Below are 15,137 nucleotides of genomic sequence, written 5' to 3'. Positions count from 1 at the left end.
TTGTACAATCTTGCATGAAGTGCCCTGCTTCACTACAGTTATAGTAGATTACCTGCCCATGCCCTCAACTTGGTCCACCACCTCTTTCTCTTCCTCGACCTTAGAATCCTCCATGCGCTGCTCCTACGCCTTGATCCTAAGGCTGGTTCTCTGCCTGCATCCTATAGGTAGGGTTTCTATCCATCATCACCTTATAACTCCTACATGGTGTTCATTGTGTCCTACAGACTTATTCATATTGCAAAAAAATTGCTAAGGGGTCAGTACATATTTTAGAATAAATGGAAGTTATCAATAGCATTTTGTCCTGTAACCTGATAGATAGCGCACCATAGTGTAGCTCCCATGCTCGTCCCAACATTATTCTATGGTTTCAGGTGAATAGATCCTCCCCCTATAATATAGTTCTTATAGATAGGAAATGATCCTTATCATGTCCATGCCTCTTGCACTTCAAACACCAGACCTCAGCGTGCACCTCTCATTGAGCTTCCTTTCCTTTCTTCAAGCTCTACAACTCCAAGTGTAGTTTTTCCAGCTATGAGTGAATCTGTTGTACTCCAAGGTTCATAGACTATATAGGCGAGGCATCCAGCCTCATCACAATATACAAGGCTTCCACTTTTGTTTTCTATCCTTTGTTGTGACAGAGGTACTCTTAAATGTGGGAAGAGAGATGCTATAAACCAATCATGATACTGTGAATCTATGATTACCATATTGGCCTGCCTGATCAAGCACTTTAACCTCTAATCAAAGTCCCAAGGTGTCTCATCTATCTTCTGTCATATTTCCTTAAATTTGATTACCGACTATGCCTCTGACTTAGGCTTACTGAAATCCTCATTCAGAGCTAGCTGGGTATATGCCAATGTCGCATTGGGGTAATCAGTGCAATACTTGATATAACATGTTAGTGCAGGATCTTGTAAGGCTGTAACCAGCTGCACTTTCTTAATAATATCATTTGTAATCTGTTATGTTGTCAAAACAACTCCTTCGAAAAACCAAAATTGTTTTCGATCTTCACTCCTTGTTCCCTTAAAAATAGGCATATTCATCGTGTTCACCATGTTGAATGGTGGAAATGGGGGTGGGGGGGTGAAGGTGTAGGTGTATGAGGTGGTGGTGGAGGTGGAGGTGGAGTGGATGGATTAGGTATCCTTGGAATACCCTGCGTAATTAAATAAACTACACTTCACGGAGTAGTCAACATCGTCCCTTCATTGTCACTTGAAGGGGGTTCAATGAGTGGACTATATTCTGGGCTAGATCCTCCATTTCTTCTAAATAGTCTCCTACTTCATGTGACCCCAAACATCAAGGTAATTTCATAACCCTTTTTTCACATAACATCATTTTAATCGCAGTCTTTAATGACTTCATATACTTACCTTGCAGTCCTTTAAAAAGCTTTCGTTTCACATCACTATAGTTGATATTCTTGTTGATCACGAAATAAGTTACAAAGCTTCCCAATGTGCAATAAATCCAGTGATCCACAACCCGCACGATATTTCTTTCTAATGTTTCTAGACGTCGCACTAGCTGAGGAGTCCACATTATAGGACTGTCAAGCCTCCATGTCCCTTGAATATCAACCAATTTAGTTAACCACTCATGTAGTTCTTCAGGGAAGAAGTAGATGAACATGTTGTTATCGTTTGTGTATAAAAATCTTAGCAACCGCTATTCCTTGGATAATTTAGGGCTTATGTTCTCTTGAGCTGCGAATGCATGCATGTTTCGATCAATCCACTTGTCAATCTCTTTCTTTGTAGGGCACCATTTATCACACATCTCTTAGATAGATCCTAATCCCAGCAACATAACCATTTTTTTGGCTTAAAGGGGGCTGACATAGGTTCATAGTTGTTCACACCAACCATCACACCAACCAACAAAACCCTAAATGCTAGCCTTTTCGACAAAAACCTGCATAGCGCAGACTGCAGTCTCAACTGAAGGAGTATTGGGGGATGCTAGAACCAAGGTGATGCATCCAGAGAGAGTGTGATAAGTGATCTTAAGCCCCTATAACTCAAATCTATCATTGCATAGATCGATATCCTTCTAAGGCTCGCTACTGCAACTCTAATAAAATGAATCCTAGACCTTCTTGAAGGTATGTGATCAAGCTTTATAGACCCTAAGGAAGCAGTCTATCTACTTTCGTGCACTAATTAATAACCCTAGATATGCCTTCACATAGATCTATCCAATTCATCAAAAATCATAGTATATTAAACTTTATCTTTGCGAAAATTGGCAATCACTTAATTCATGCATAAATATTATAGATTCAATAGATTCACACAACATTGACACGTTATTTCATAGAGAACACATCACTAAGAAACAAAACATACCATAAACAAAATTCACAATAATACTAAGATGCAAAGTATTTCTCAAAAATAGTCTTTATTCAGTTACAACGTTCAATTTACAGACTTCTCTCCCCTGCGCGCTCAACTACAGGGGTCCGCGCACTCAGTTGCAAACTTACTAAGGCCTCCTGCGCACTCAACTATAGGAGCCTTCCCATTTCACCTAAGCATACGAAACAAAGCTTTCATGCCTTATCACTTTCCCAAAACAATAATCCTCATTCCAAAAGTTACTACTACCTCGTCTAGACTCGGTATGACTCAACTATATATAGCATTCTTCAATACAATACCATGTTCCACAGACCGTAGGTGAGTCTTAAAATTGACCTATTAATTTGTCCAAACAAAGGTCTAAAACCCCCTCGAATCCTATCTTTCTGTGCACTCTGCATCCACATTTCACGAAGACATTACATATTTTATAAAACTTTTACAAAAATTGGGTTAACTAATCCCAAAACTGACCCTAGGGGCCCTGTCCCAACAAGGATATTTTCCAATTTTTCCATAGATTCACTAAAACTATTCGCATAAATAATAAAATCATCCATATCCACTTCTACACAATCATGTATCGAATAAAAAAATATACCTAATACAACTATTTGAAATGTAGTGGGTGCATTGCAGAAACTAAGGGGATGTACTCTATGTGAATATGTACCACATGGACATGTAAAAGTTGTCTTATCTAGTGTTGAAATATGTAACTAGGTTCGTTATTCATAATGACATATGTAGTAATGATTTTATTTGTTTGATGGAAAGATAAAAATAAATTTATTATTGTTATTCTTAAGGCATGGGTTTCATGCTCAAGGAAATTTATTCTATAGGTGAAGCACCCATTGAGTGCTTCCAGGTTTTTCATAAAGTCAATTGAGTCATTGTCATGTATTGAAGACCCATTTGGTCATGTTACATATTGTAAAGAAAAATTTATTGAGTCGAAATAAAAGTCAAAAGACCTTCCAAGCCCTTGTCATGGCACAAAGATCAAGTCGGTTTACATGAAGGGACAAGTCAACCTAACAATAGAAATTTGTATCTCTCAAAAGCCTATATATAAGAAGGAAATCAACCTCATTTGGATATGTTAGCCTTGTTGGCAAAAGGCCAAAAAATGGATCCATATAGGCTCTTAGAGTCTCCAAAGTTGCTTGAAATCATGCCAATGGATCCATTAATTCTCTTGAAATCTTAAATTTCTGCTCAAGGATCATCTAGTGATCAAAATTAGCACAAGAGGAAAGCCCTTGGAAGGGCGGAAATACACCATCGAGAGGCAAAAATGCTTGAAAAACCATGAAAAAACCACAATCACAGGCTTAAACGGAGGAATTAACAACAACTGTTAGATTTGGTTGATCAATGGCCCAGATCTAGGTGGCTAATCGCAATCGGCTGAGCAGAAGGGAAAGTTTAAAATTGGGCGCTGACACCACCGATCAGTGATCGCTGATGATCGGATCGGCGGGTTGCATTAGTGGGTAACATATGTTATATATATAAAGGCCTGGGGAGTGAACGACTCGTGATTGCGATTTATCACGTCGCTGACATCACATCAATGCTATACCAAGGGACGGGGCCTATGCCCATACATATGGGTGACCCGATACCCGGACCCGATTGTAGTATATATGAGAATTCATAAAGTTTGAAATCTGCACCAAAGACATTTTCAATGCATTTCTCGTGTATTTCATTATATAACAAAATACAAAGGGAAACAGGGGCAGTGCGATAGCGATGGAACCCAAACCCGATGGGCTTCCTGAATAAAACTATATAATCTTTGATGTCTACGAAAGGCCCATTTTCAATGTTTTTCGCAGTTTTGTGTGTTTTCGTTGTTTTAATGAAATACGAAGGAACCTTTGGCCAGTGCCGATTGCAATGAAGCCTGGACCCGAAAGGGTCTGGGAAGTTGAATATATGATATATGAAGTCTGACAAAGTCATTTTTTCATGCATTTTTCAGTGTTTTTTCATATTCCATTATATAAGGGAAATACACAGGCCAAGCCAAATGTAACTTGCGATGGTAGCAAAGCCAAACCCAATAGACAATTAAACCATATTTTAGGACTTTTGAAGTCCAAAATAAACAGAGAAGGCGAGATTTATCAGTGATAGTTGTGTTTTTTGTTTTAAAACAGAAATATGCATTGTTTTTAACAGAGGTCCACCATAGGGCAGCATTTTTCTGATATAACAGAAGCATGCATTGTTAAATAATTGAAAGGGCCACATCACACGCAACTCCTCCCCAAACTGACATAGATGCCGAGAAGAAGCACATCACATCAATAGCCCAGCACAGCTCATCAAGCAAACGTCATGGAGCATCTCTGGCATAGGAGAACTCCCAGAGAGCGCAACAAGCTACCGAAAATATCTGAAAGCAGTTACGCTGCTGTGAGAAGTGGAAAACTCTGGTCCCATGCTTGCCTAGAGGGCCTAAAATCAGTTAACAATGCGTATCAGGTAGATTAAGACTCCGAACCTCTTAGAGCTTAGGAGCATTGTAAATAGGCTATAAATAGCTGAAAGTAAGATGTAATAGGGGTTCAACTTCTGGAGATTATTTCTGTTCCTTCAAGCTTCTCATCTTCATTCTAGAAATATAAGCTTCTTTTGCCATTATATGTTCAAAGTCCATTCTCTTTTTTGTTCTATGCTTTCACTTGAACATTTTTTTCATGTTTTCTTTGAGTTTAAGGCCAGATAACTGTCATCTTATCTATGCTTTGATAAATTAGATTTGAAAGCTTCTTTGCTGCCTATGGCTAGCCATCCATATGTGGTCATATATGCATCTACTAGTACAATCAGTATCCTCTTTCGCTGCCTATAGCTAGCCATTCATTTATGTTTATGTATGCAATCTGCTAGTATATTCAATATTCTCCATCTATCCATTGAATTTATAAATTATTGAGCATTAGTGGTCTAAAGCCTTGTATTGGTGAGAGTGTTCATACATGCCTTGAGTGAAAATAGAGCTGTTATGGTTATCTAACTTGATCCAAACCATCATTTATTCCAATATTTCAGAGAACGATATTGAGGATTATATTTTACCAGGCATCTCCAATCTACAACCTAGGAGAGTTTCTTCGAGTGATAACATAATTGGCATCGTTGCCAAGGAGAGGAAACTAAAGCTCAGCTTCCCTGGGTAATGACATAGATCTAGCTTGGATGATAGACAAAGTTTGGGCACTTTTTTAGTTACAATTATCTATCTGGCAACTCTACTAGAGGTTGAACCTCTTGGTGACTCCACTTCATAGTTCTAGCTCAGTTTGTGAGGCATACTCGAAGAAATCCTCAAAAGCTACAAGCTAACCCAGTACCTGACCCTGAAAAAATCATCAAAGAGAGAAAGGTATTGTAGAAAGGAGCATCAGGTTTAGGTAAACCTAAACAATCTTCTATATCTCTTCAAGAAAGGCTTGTAATAGAACAAATACATGTTGAGAGTATAGTATCTAATACTAGCAGTGAAGAAAAACTCTCAGAGATTCATAGAGCTCCTTATTCTTTAGGTTTTCCTTTTGCTTTAAGCCAAAAGGAGACCTCACCTACTATCCATCATACTCCTTTAGTATTGTTAGTCACTCCTTGGCCCTCTATCATTTAGACTTCCAGTACTCATTTAGCCACCACAACTATGGCAGGTCCACAAGCAACTACAAAATGGAAAGTATAATAGCTCCTAGGTATGGACCTATAATACTGCCCACTCCTTTGAATGCCATGCCTACTAGAGAATATTAGAAATATAGGCCTATGTCCACTAGGACTAAAGGTGTTACTGCTGAAGAACATCTTGATTCATTCTATAGCTATGCTGATAATCTAGACATTAGTGAAGATGATGTGTGGATGAGAGTCTTTGTCCAAACCCTAGATGGAGAGGCTAGAAAATGGTTCAGAGAACTAACCCCAAGATTCATAGTAGATATTGAAGCTTTAGATGATGCATTCCTAAAGCATTGGGGGGATAAGAAGGATCTCTTATACTACCACACTTAGTTTGGGAACTTAAAGAGGGAAAATGGTGAGTTGTTGTCTAATTTTAATAAGAGGTTTAACCGTATGTACAACAAGATACTAGCGGAAGTAAAACCTACTACCACCTCTGCTAAACTCACCTATGCCAGTGCTTTTGATTCTGACTTCTGCCTACAGTTTAGAGAGAGGTGATGTGCTACTTTGGCTGACATGTAGGATGCAGCATTGGAAGTGGAATCAAACATCATGGTTGCAGAGAAGCTCAAGGGAAATGTTGATAGAAGAAGACAGAGGGGAAAATATTCATCATCCTCTGATCCTATGATAGATGAAAACCAAAATGATCGAGTCATTAGCCTTTGAAATCTCTAAATTGAAGTTTGAGTAGCACCCAAGGAAAGGAAGAGTGCCTAATACCTTTGCTCCTAGAAATCCAAATCGAAATCCATATAGAAGAACTAATGAGCAGTTGTAGATGTTGCAAAGAAACAAAGATGCAAATGAAGACCAAAGGGTGAAGGCTCCTTTTCAGAATATGATCATGGAAGAAGATAAGTTTGAAGAAGATGATTAGATCCATTATCTAGAAGACAAAGGCAATGCTTCCTTTTTACCTCGGCTGCCTATGAAAAGTCATTATGCAATGACCAGATCAGCCAAGAATGGGATGGTAAAGCTATTCTACAAACTATAGATCAGTAAAGATATAATTTGAGGTGAAAGATAAATAATTCCAAGGAAACTCGTATTCAAAGAGTTATTGTCCCTACAGTACAACAAACTAATAATAAAAAACAACTGGCAGTTGATCCCATCATCCTAAAATCTCTAGCTCATGAGGTAAGAGGCCTTGACAAGTCTCCTTCTCCTTTCAGTTTTCAATCAGAAATTCAGAAGCTAAGAATACCTATGCCTCTGATTGAACTAGTGAGGAATGAGTCCTTCAAAAGATCCATCCTTGAAGCCCTTGAGCCTAAAGCCATCCATGCCTCCACTGACCATGTAAATCTGCAAGATGACAAGCCAGCTATTATTCTCAGCCCAATGATTGAAAATTGTGAAGACAACTCCCCATCATTCTATGTCTCTATGACCATTCATGAAAAAATACTTCACAACTTCCTTTTGGACACTAGATCTAGGCATATTCTAATGCCTGAGGCAGTGATGGATGAGTTGGGTCTTGACATCATTAAGCCTTATCATGACTTGTTTTATTTTGACTCTAGAAAAGTGAAATGTCTAGGATTAATCAAGGACCTAGCCATCACTTTGTCTCAGCTACCTATGAAAAGCATGATCATGGATATTGTGGTAGCTGATGTACCCCCCAAGTTTGGCATGTTAATTTCTATAGGTTGGATCAAGAGATTAGGTGGATCATTACAAAATGATCTATCTTATGTTAGTGTCCCAATTTTTGGAGGTGAGAGAAAGAGATTATACAGAGAAGCTCAATTGGCTTGTATAATCAACGATGAAAAGAATCCCACCAATCCTCCCATATATGCTATCGACACTAATTTTGGAGCTTGTATTCTTCATATCGAAGAATCCCAGTTGGCCTCCATGCAGCTTAAAAAACCAGTTTTCCAAGTCGCTGAGGAAGAAAGCCAACAGATTTGGGATATGCTCTTTGATGGAGCTTTCTCTAAGGAAGTTGTTGGGGCAGGTGTAGTCATTGTGTCCCCAACACAAGAATTCATTCATTTATCTTTCAAATTAAACTTTCAGGTCACAAACAACATATCAAAGTACGAAGCTTTGATTTTGGGCTTAAGCGCTGCTAAAGAAATGGGTATCAAAGGCTTGAAAGTGTTTGGAGATGCAGACCTCATCATTCAGCAGGTAAATAAAGCGTTCCAAGAAAAGCATCCACGGGTGAAAGCATACAGAGATGAGGTATGGAGCCTCAAAGATTCTTTTAATGATTTCAACATTTCTTATATTCCAAGAATGAAGAACTAGCTTGCCAACTCCCTTCCTATCTCTGCTAGCATGTTTATTCCTCCTTTGCCTCCTAAATTGACATATAAAGTTCAGGTAAAATATAGACTGTCTCTACCTGACAATGTCAAATATTGGAGAGTTTTTGAAGACGATGAGGAAATTAACAGGTTTTTACAAGTCATTGAGGAATTTGTTGAAACACGCATCGACCAAGAAAATGAAACCATGGAAGAGTGCGGCCAGTCCAAGCTAAAAAGAAAGATCGGCTGAGGAAGCATCATCTAGCTGCCTAGTAATCACATACCAAGAGGATTAGTGCTGCTAGAGAAGCTTTTCTATCATACCGATGTGCCCTATAAGCCAGCTAAAACATAAAACAAATATGTTGTTTGTAAACATAAAATAGGGAGCCCAGCCCATCCGAAATTCATCAATCTGTCCACTCATTTGTCTTCTGCCCATAATTCCAAGTATTGAACCCTCATGAAGCAATTCGCTGATATTTTTTCTTGGGAATATAGTGATCTTAAAACCTATGATACAAATATAATTCAGCACAAGATCCCACTGGAAAAGAACGCTACCCCTTTTAAGCAGAAATTAAGACCTATCAGCCCTCTGTTATTGCCTTTGATTGAGAAAGAGATCAAGAAATTGTTGGATGTCAAAATTATAGTTCCCCTAAGGTCTTCAAAATGGATAGCTAACCTTGTGGTAGTGAGAAAGAAAAATGGAGAAAGCAGGATTTATGTTGACTGCAAAAATCTGAACAAGTGCTCTAAAAAAGATAACTACCCCCTACCTAAGATGGAACACTTGTTGCAAAGTGTTTTAGGGGCTAGAGCCATGTCTTTCCTACATGGATTTTCAGGTTACAATCAGATTGTTGTACATCTTGAAGATCAGGAAAATACCGCCTTCACTACTCCTTGGGGGACTTTCATGTACTACAAGATGCCTTTTAGATTAATGAATGCTGAGGCTACTTTTCAGAGGGCCATGGACATAGCCTTTGTGGGAGAGAAGGACAATTTTGTCCTTATTTATCTTGATGACATAATAGTCTTCTCCAGCAGCCACAAAGATCATTTACAGAATTTAAATAAGGTCTTCCTAAAGTGCAGATAGTTTGGAATTTTAGTGAACCCAAAGAAGTCACAGTTTGCTCTAGAAGAAGGAAAAATTTTGGGACATATTGTTTCTCCTGAAGGTGTGAAGATTGATCTAGCAAGGGTTCAAGCCATTTAGACATTATCCATCCCAAGGTCAAAAAGGGACATTCAATCCTTCCTAGGTAAGATTAACTTCATAAGGAGGTTCATTCCAAACTTTGTAGAGCTTGTAAAGCACATCACTTCCATGCTGAAGAAAGGATCTAAAATAAAATGGACAGATGCTTCAAGAAGCTCTTTTGGAGCCATCAAGCAAGCTATCATGGAAGCTCCCACTCTAATCAACCCAGATTATACTAAGGAGTTTTGTATCTTCTCTTTTGCCTCTTATGATACACTTGCAGCAGTTCTGTTGCAGAAAAATGATGAAGGCATAGAGCACCCCGTGGCCTCTTTTAGAAAAACTCTAAGGGATGTTGAACTAAGGTATGAACTTATTGAAAAACAAGCTTATGCTCTCATAAAATCTTTAAAGGCATTCAAAATTTATATTCTGCATTCCAAAGTAGCTGCATATGTACCTTCAGCTTCAATAAAAGATGTCTTAACTCAGCCAGATATTGATGGGAAGAGAGCTAAATGGATTGTAAAATTCATATATTTTAACATAGAGGTGAAGTCCACTAAGCTTGTCAAAGGCCAGGGCTTGGCTAAGCTTATGGCTGAAGAAAATTGCAGCTTGTTAGACATAAATTTCGTGGGTCTAAATTCAGATGATGAGCAGACAGAGGGAGCAGTAGAAGAGCAAAAGCATAATCAGTCTTTGGCTGAAAATATAGCCTCATGTGAATGGTATTATAGCTTAGTTCATTTTTTTCAAAAGCTAGAAGTCCCTCTTGGGTTTAGCTCAATTCAAGCTCGTGCCATTAAACTCAAATTAGCCAAATTTTGCATTAGTAAAAACCCGATTTATTGGAAAGACCCATCAGGAATCCTCTTGAGGTGTCTAGATAAAGAACAATCTGTGGAAGTCATACACCAGTTCCATTCTAGCATCTGTGGAGGGCACCATTATTGGAAAACCATAGCTCACAAAATCTTGAGGGCTGGATATTATTGGCTTACTCTGTTCTCTGATGTGTTTTCTTTTATAAAATCTTGTGACAAGTGCCAGAGGTCTGCAGGAAGACAGCAACTAAAATCTCTGCCCTTGAAGCCAATACATGTCAATGGTCCATTCCAGCAGTGGGGCTTGGACTTTATAGGTGAGATCAACCCATATTCCAATGGCCAACACAAATGGATCTTAGTAGACACTGATTATTTCACCAAGTGGATTAAGGCTATACCCACTAAGAATTCCAATCATCAAGTTGTCATAAAGTTCTTGAATGAGAATATTTTCACTAGATTTGGTTGCCCAACCAAACTAGTCACTAATAATGCAGCAACTTTCAAGGCAAAAGAATTGGTGGACATGACTGAATCCATGGGCATTCAAGTGGTGCATTCTACCTCATATTATCCTCAAGGCAATGGCCTAGCAGAATCATCTAACAAGAGTCTGGTAAGGGTAATCAAAAAACTGTTATAGGACAACAAAAAGAGCTAGGATTCCAAGTTGAAGTTTGCACTATGGGCTGACAGAGTTACCATCAAAAAGTCCATAGGGAATTCTCCATTCAAACTGGTTTATGGCACTGATGTTGCTTTCCCCATCCAACTGATTCTCCTTGTGGCTAAGTTCTTGCAAGAAGAACAAGATGAAGAGAATGACATGGTAAGAAGAATGAATAACATGGTTGAACTACAACATATCACATAGCATTTGGTTGAGAAGTCAAAAGCTCATAAGAAGAAAATAAAAGAAACCTTTGACAGGAAGGAAAAATGTTAGAAATAATACTAAGAGGGGGGTGAATCAGTATTAGCAAGTCAATAATATTTCATTTCAGATTTATATATGCTACTTCAGTTAATCAAACTTGTGTGTATATGCAACTGTATTTAAGGCAACTAGCGTATACCCTTAAAACTTATAACTTAGTTAATTTATCATATTTTGATCTTTAATCTATGTATCAGAACTGTATAAAAAGTAACTAGGTGCAGTAAAAACAAAACAGAAAATAACACACATGAACACAAGATATAAGGTAGAAACCCAATGTGGGTGAAAACAACCTGTTGCAATCGCCTCTATCTTCTTTTAATAAGAAACTTCTTTTTACAATTTTTGTACTACTACAGTCTTATACCAGTATGTAGGCTTCTACCTGCAAAAGGCTACAACCTTCTCTCGTTCTCCAACTTCTCCTAGAAGGGAGATACAACCTTCTCTCGTTTCATAAATTTCAGACTGGATCCATCAATAACATCAATCACACATCAAATATATCTGCATCAATCAATCTCCTTTGCACCAACCAAAACTGAATCAATCAATCACTTCTCAGAATGATGTAACCAGAATACAATAACAGTAACCAGAGCCCAAGCTAGAACCCAGAACACTGTAACAACAAACAGAAGTAGCTAAAGCATATTTTATTAGGTATACGCTACTTCAATGTGTTAAACCTGTGTACATACACCGTTTTCTCGAGGCGAACCTGCATATACATTGTTTTGATATGCAGAACCAGCATGTATATGCACCTTTGCTAATGTGGACCTACGTACAGATCGATAAATGATGATTTAAATTTTACAACAATTCCAGACATCAATTATACTCAGATCATCATATTTATGGATCACAACATGCGCCAGTTATTTAGATAAAAGATCAAAACCACACAAAGATAATTTTCTTCAAGCCTTGGGATCTTGACCCATCAATAGAACTTATCCTTCATCAAGTGCTCATGTTCATCCTTGATTCAAATCTAGTTGTGCACCATAACCCAATAACCTGTATTTTAGATCTTTCTCTTCATTAGATATTCAATTCATGACTGCCTTTGTCTAATGATCTTCTCCTCCTTTTATAGTCTTAGGCCTTACTCAATACCATGGTCCAAAACCACTTAGAATCAATACCTTGGACCAAATACCTGGGGTCAATACTTTGGACAAGATACATTGGACCAATACCATGGATCAAAATACCATGGACCAAATACCATAGACCAAAACTAAGTTTTCCAACATGTACGTGCCTTTCCTTCCATGAAAGTGTGTGTGTACGCTATACACGCCTTTTGGTCTATGAACTCACGTGTACACGTGGCTTGGTCAATGGGGAACCTACGTACACCTCTCTTTCTTCATTTTGTGAGCTTGAACTGTGATTTGTCATCAAGGACAACACCTGTGTCATAGTGCCAAATCTGTATCATAATGCCAACAATCTCCCCCTTTGGACTTGATGGAAACCCCATGTCACTCTCTCCCTTTGTCATCAAGGGAAAAGGGTTATGCTCCCCCTGAGTACATGCTCAATTCTCTGATATGTTGAAGTGTGTTGTCACTAATGACTCATACCTACATCCATCTCCCAACCAAGTGGGGATATGCCAAGTTTGACTCATCCACCCAACCAAGTGGGTATATACCAAATGATTATACATGTTAGAACAAGAACATTACATCATCCATCCCATGCATAGTGGGGAAACAAAATAGGTCGTTTCATGACCTTGAAAATAAAATATATACATGACATAGATACCAAATATCTAAAACAAAACTATAATAATTATCAGCAACTACTGTTAGCAGCATTTATCAATCACCATCCAGACCAGCAACCATGATCTCCCCCTGAACTTGTTCCACCTGAATAAAAAACAACTATGAATTTTTACCCAGATCTTCTAAGATAATGCCAATAATGGATTACTATAAGTATATGCTCCCCCTGAACCCGTGCTAGATGATCACTGTCAGACCCATATCAAACTCCTTTCATCCACTTTTTTTCTTCAAACCAACATATACGCGTCTGTATCCATAGGAACCGGCATATGTAAACTGATACGCTTCATGAAACTCGTGTACAACCACTTTTCTCTTAAATAGATAAGTTTTAATGGCAAGATGATGCATCAACTACTCCCAGCTTCTATCTAAGATATTCAAATGTCTCTCTGGGTAGTGGTTTGGAGAATATATTAGCAACATGTTCTTTGGAGGGAACATACTCCAATTTTACCTTTTGTTCAAGCACTTGTTCACGTAGAAAATGATATTTGATGGGTATGTGATTGGTCTTGGAGTGCATGACTAGATTCTTTAAAATAATGATTGCACTTGTATTATCACATAGAATGGAGATGGGTGGAGTACATGTGAGTTGAATGTCTTGCAATGTTTTCATCATCCAAAGGAGTTGTGTGCAGCAAGATGCAGCAGCCACATATTCTGCTTCAGCTGTAGATAGTGCAATTGAACTTTGTTTCTTGCTAAACCAAGACACTAATCTAGAACCCATATAGAATGCACCACCACTAGTTCTTTTTCTGTCATCGATGCTTCCTGCCCAATCTGCATCTGATATGAATGAAGTGTAAGATCTGTATCCCTAGGATACCATAAACCAAAATTCTGAGTTCCTTGAAGATATTTGAAGATCCTTTTGACTGCCTGAAGGTGTGATTCCTTTGGATTTTCTTGGAATCTTCCAACTATTCCCACTGCATGCATGATGTATGGTTGGGTACCTATTATATAAAGCAAATTGCCAATCATGGATCTATAGGTTGGTTGATGTACTATTGCTAATTCATTATTTGAGCTGAGACTGCATCCTGTTACCATGGGGGTACATACTGGTTTAGAATCTTCCATGCCATATGTTTTCAAGATCTGCTTGAGATACTTGGTTTGTGATAGAAAAATACCATCTTTATTTTGTTGAACTTGTAGGCCAATAAAATATGTGAGCTCACCAAGCAGGGACATTTCAAATTCTTGCTACATTACCAAAGAATTTTTTTTACTCATGGCTTCTTCATTGCTACTAAAAATGATATCATCAACATACACTACAAGTATTAGCAATTTATCATTATCAATCTTTGTATATAGATTGCTATCAGCTGATCCTTTTGAAAAACCTTGTTGATGGAGGTATTTGTCAAGATGGTAATATCAGGCCCTTGGAGCTTGTTTTAGACCATAGAGAGCTTTTCTGAGTCAACATACAAGTTTTGGATCATTTCCAAGGATAAATCCGTCTGGTTGCTCAATATATACTTCTTCTTCTAAGTCTCCATTAAGAAAGGCAGATTTTACATGCATTTGGTATACTTTGAATTTCTGAAAGCTAGAAAGAGAAAGGAACATTCTTATGGCTTCAAGTCTAGCAACAGGTGTAAAAGTTTCTTCAAAATCTATACCTTCTTGTTGAGCATATCCTTTATAAACAAGTCTGGCCTTATTTCTGATAACTTCACCATTTTCATTCAGCTTGTTTTTAAATATCCATTTGGTTCCTATGATATTCTTATCATGAGGTCTAGGAACTAATTCCCAAGTATTATTCTTTTCAATTTGATCAAGTTCTTCATTCATGGCCTTGACCCAACATTCATCTTTGCATGCTTCATTTAAATTTAGAGGTTTGACGGAGGAAAGCAATGCTAGATAGCTTGAAGCTTCTATAATCGTTCTTCTTGTCTGCACACCAACCTCTTTCTGTCCCAAAATTTGAGTC

Source organism: Pinus tabuliformis, chromosome 5_2, assembly GCF_031772625.1.
Source record: "Pinus tabuliformis cultivar Carrire ecotype Pingquan chromosome 5_2, CPIR1, whole genome shotgun sequence".
NCBI classification, from domain to species: domain Eukaryota; kingdom Viridiplantae; phylum Streptophyta; class Pinopsida; order Pinales; family Pinaceae; genus Pinus; species Pinus tabuliformis.
The sequence above is the reverse complement of the archived record's forward strand: the minus strand, read 5'-3'. Positions refer to the sequence as shown.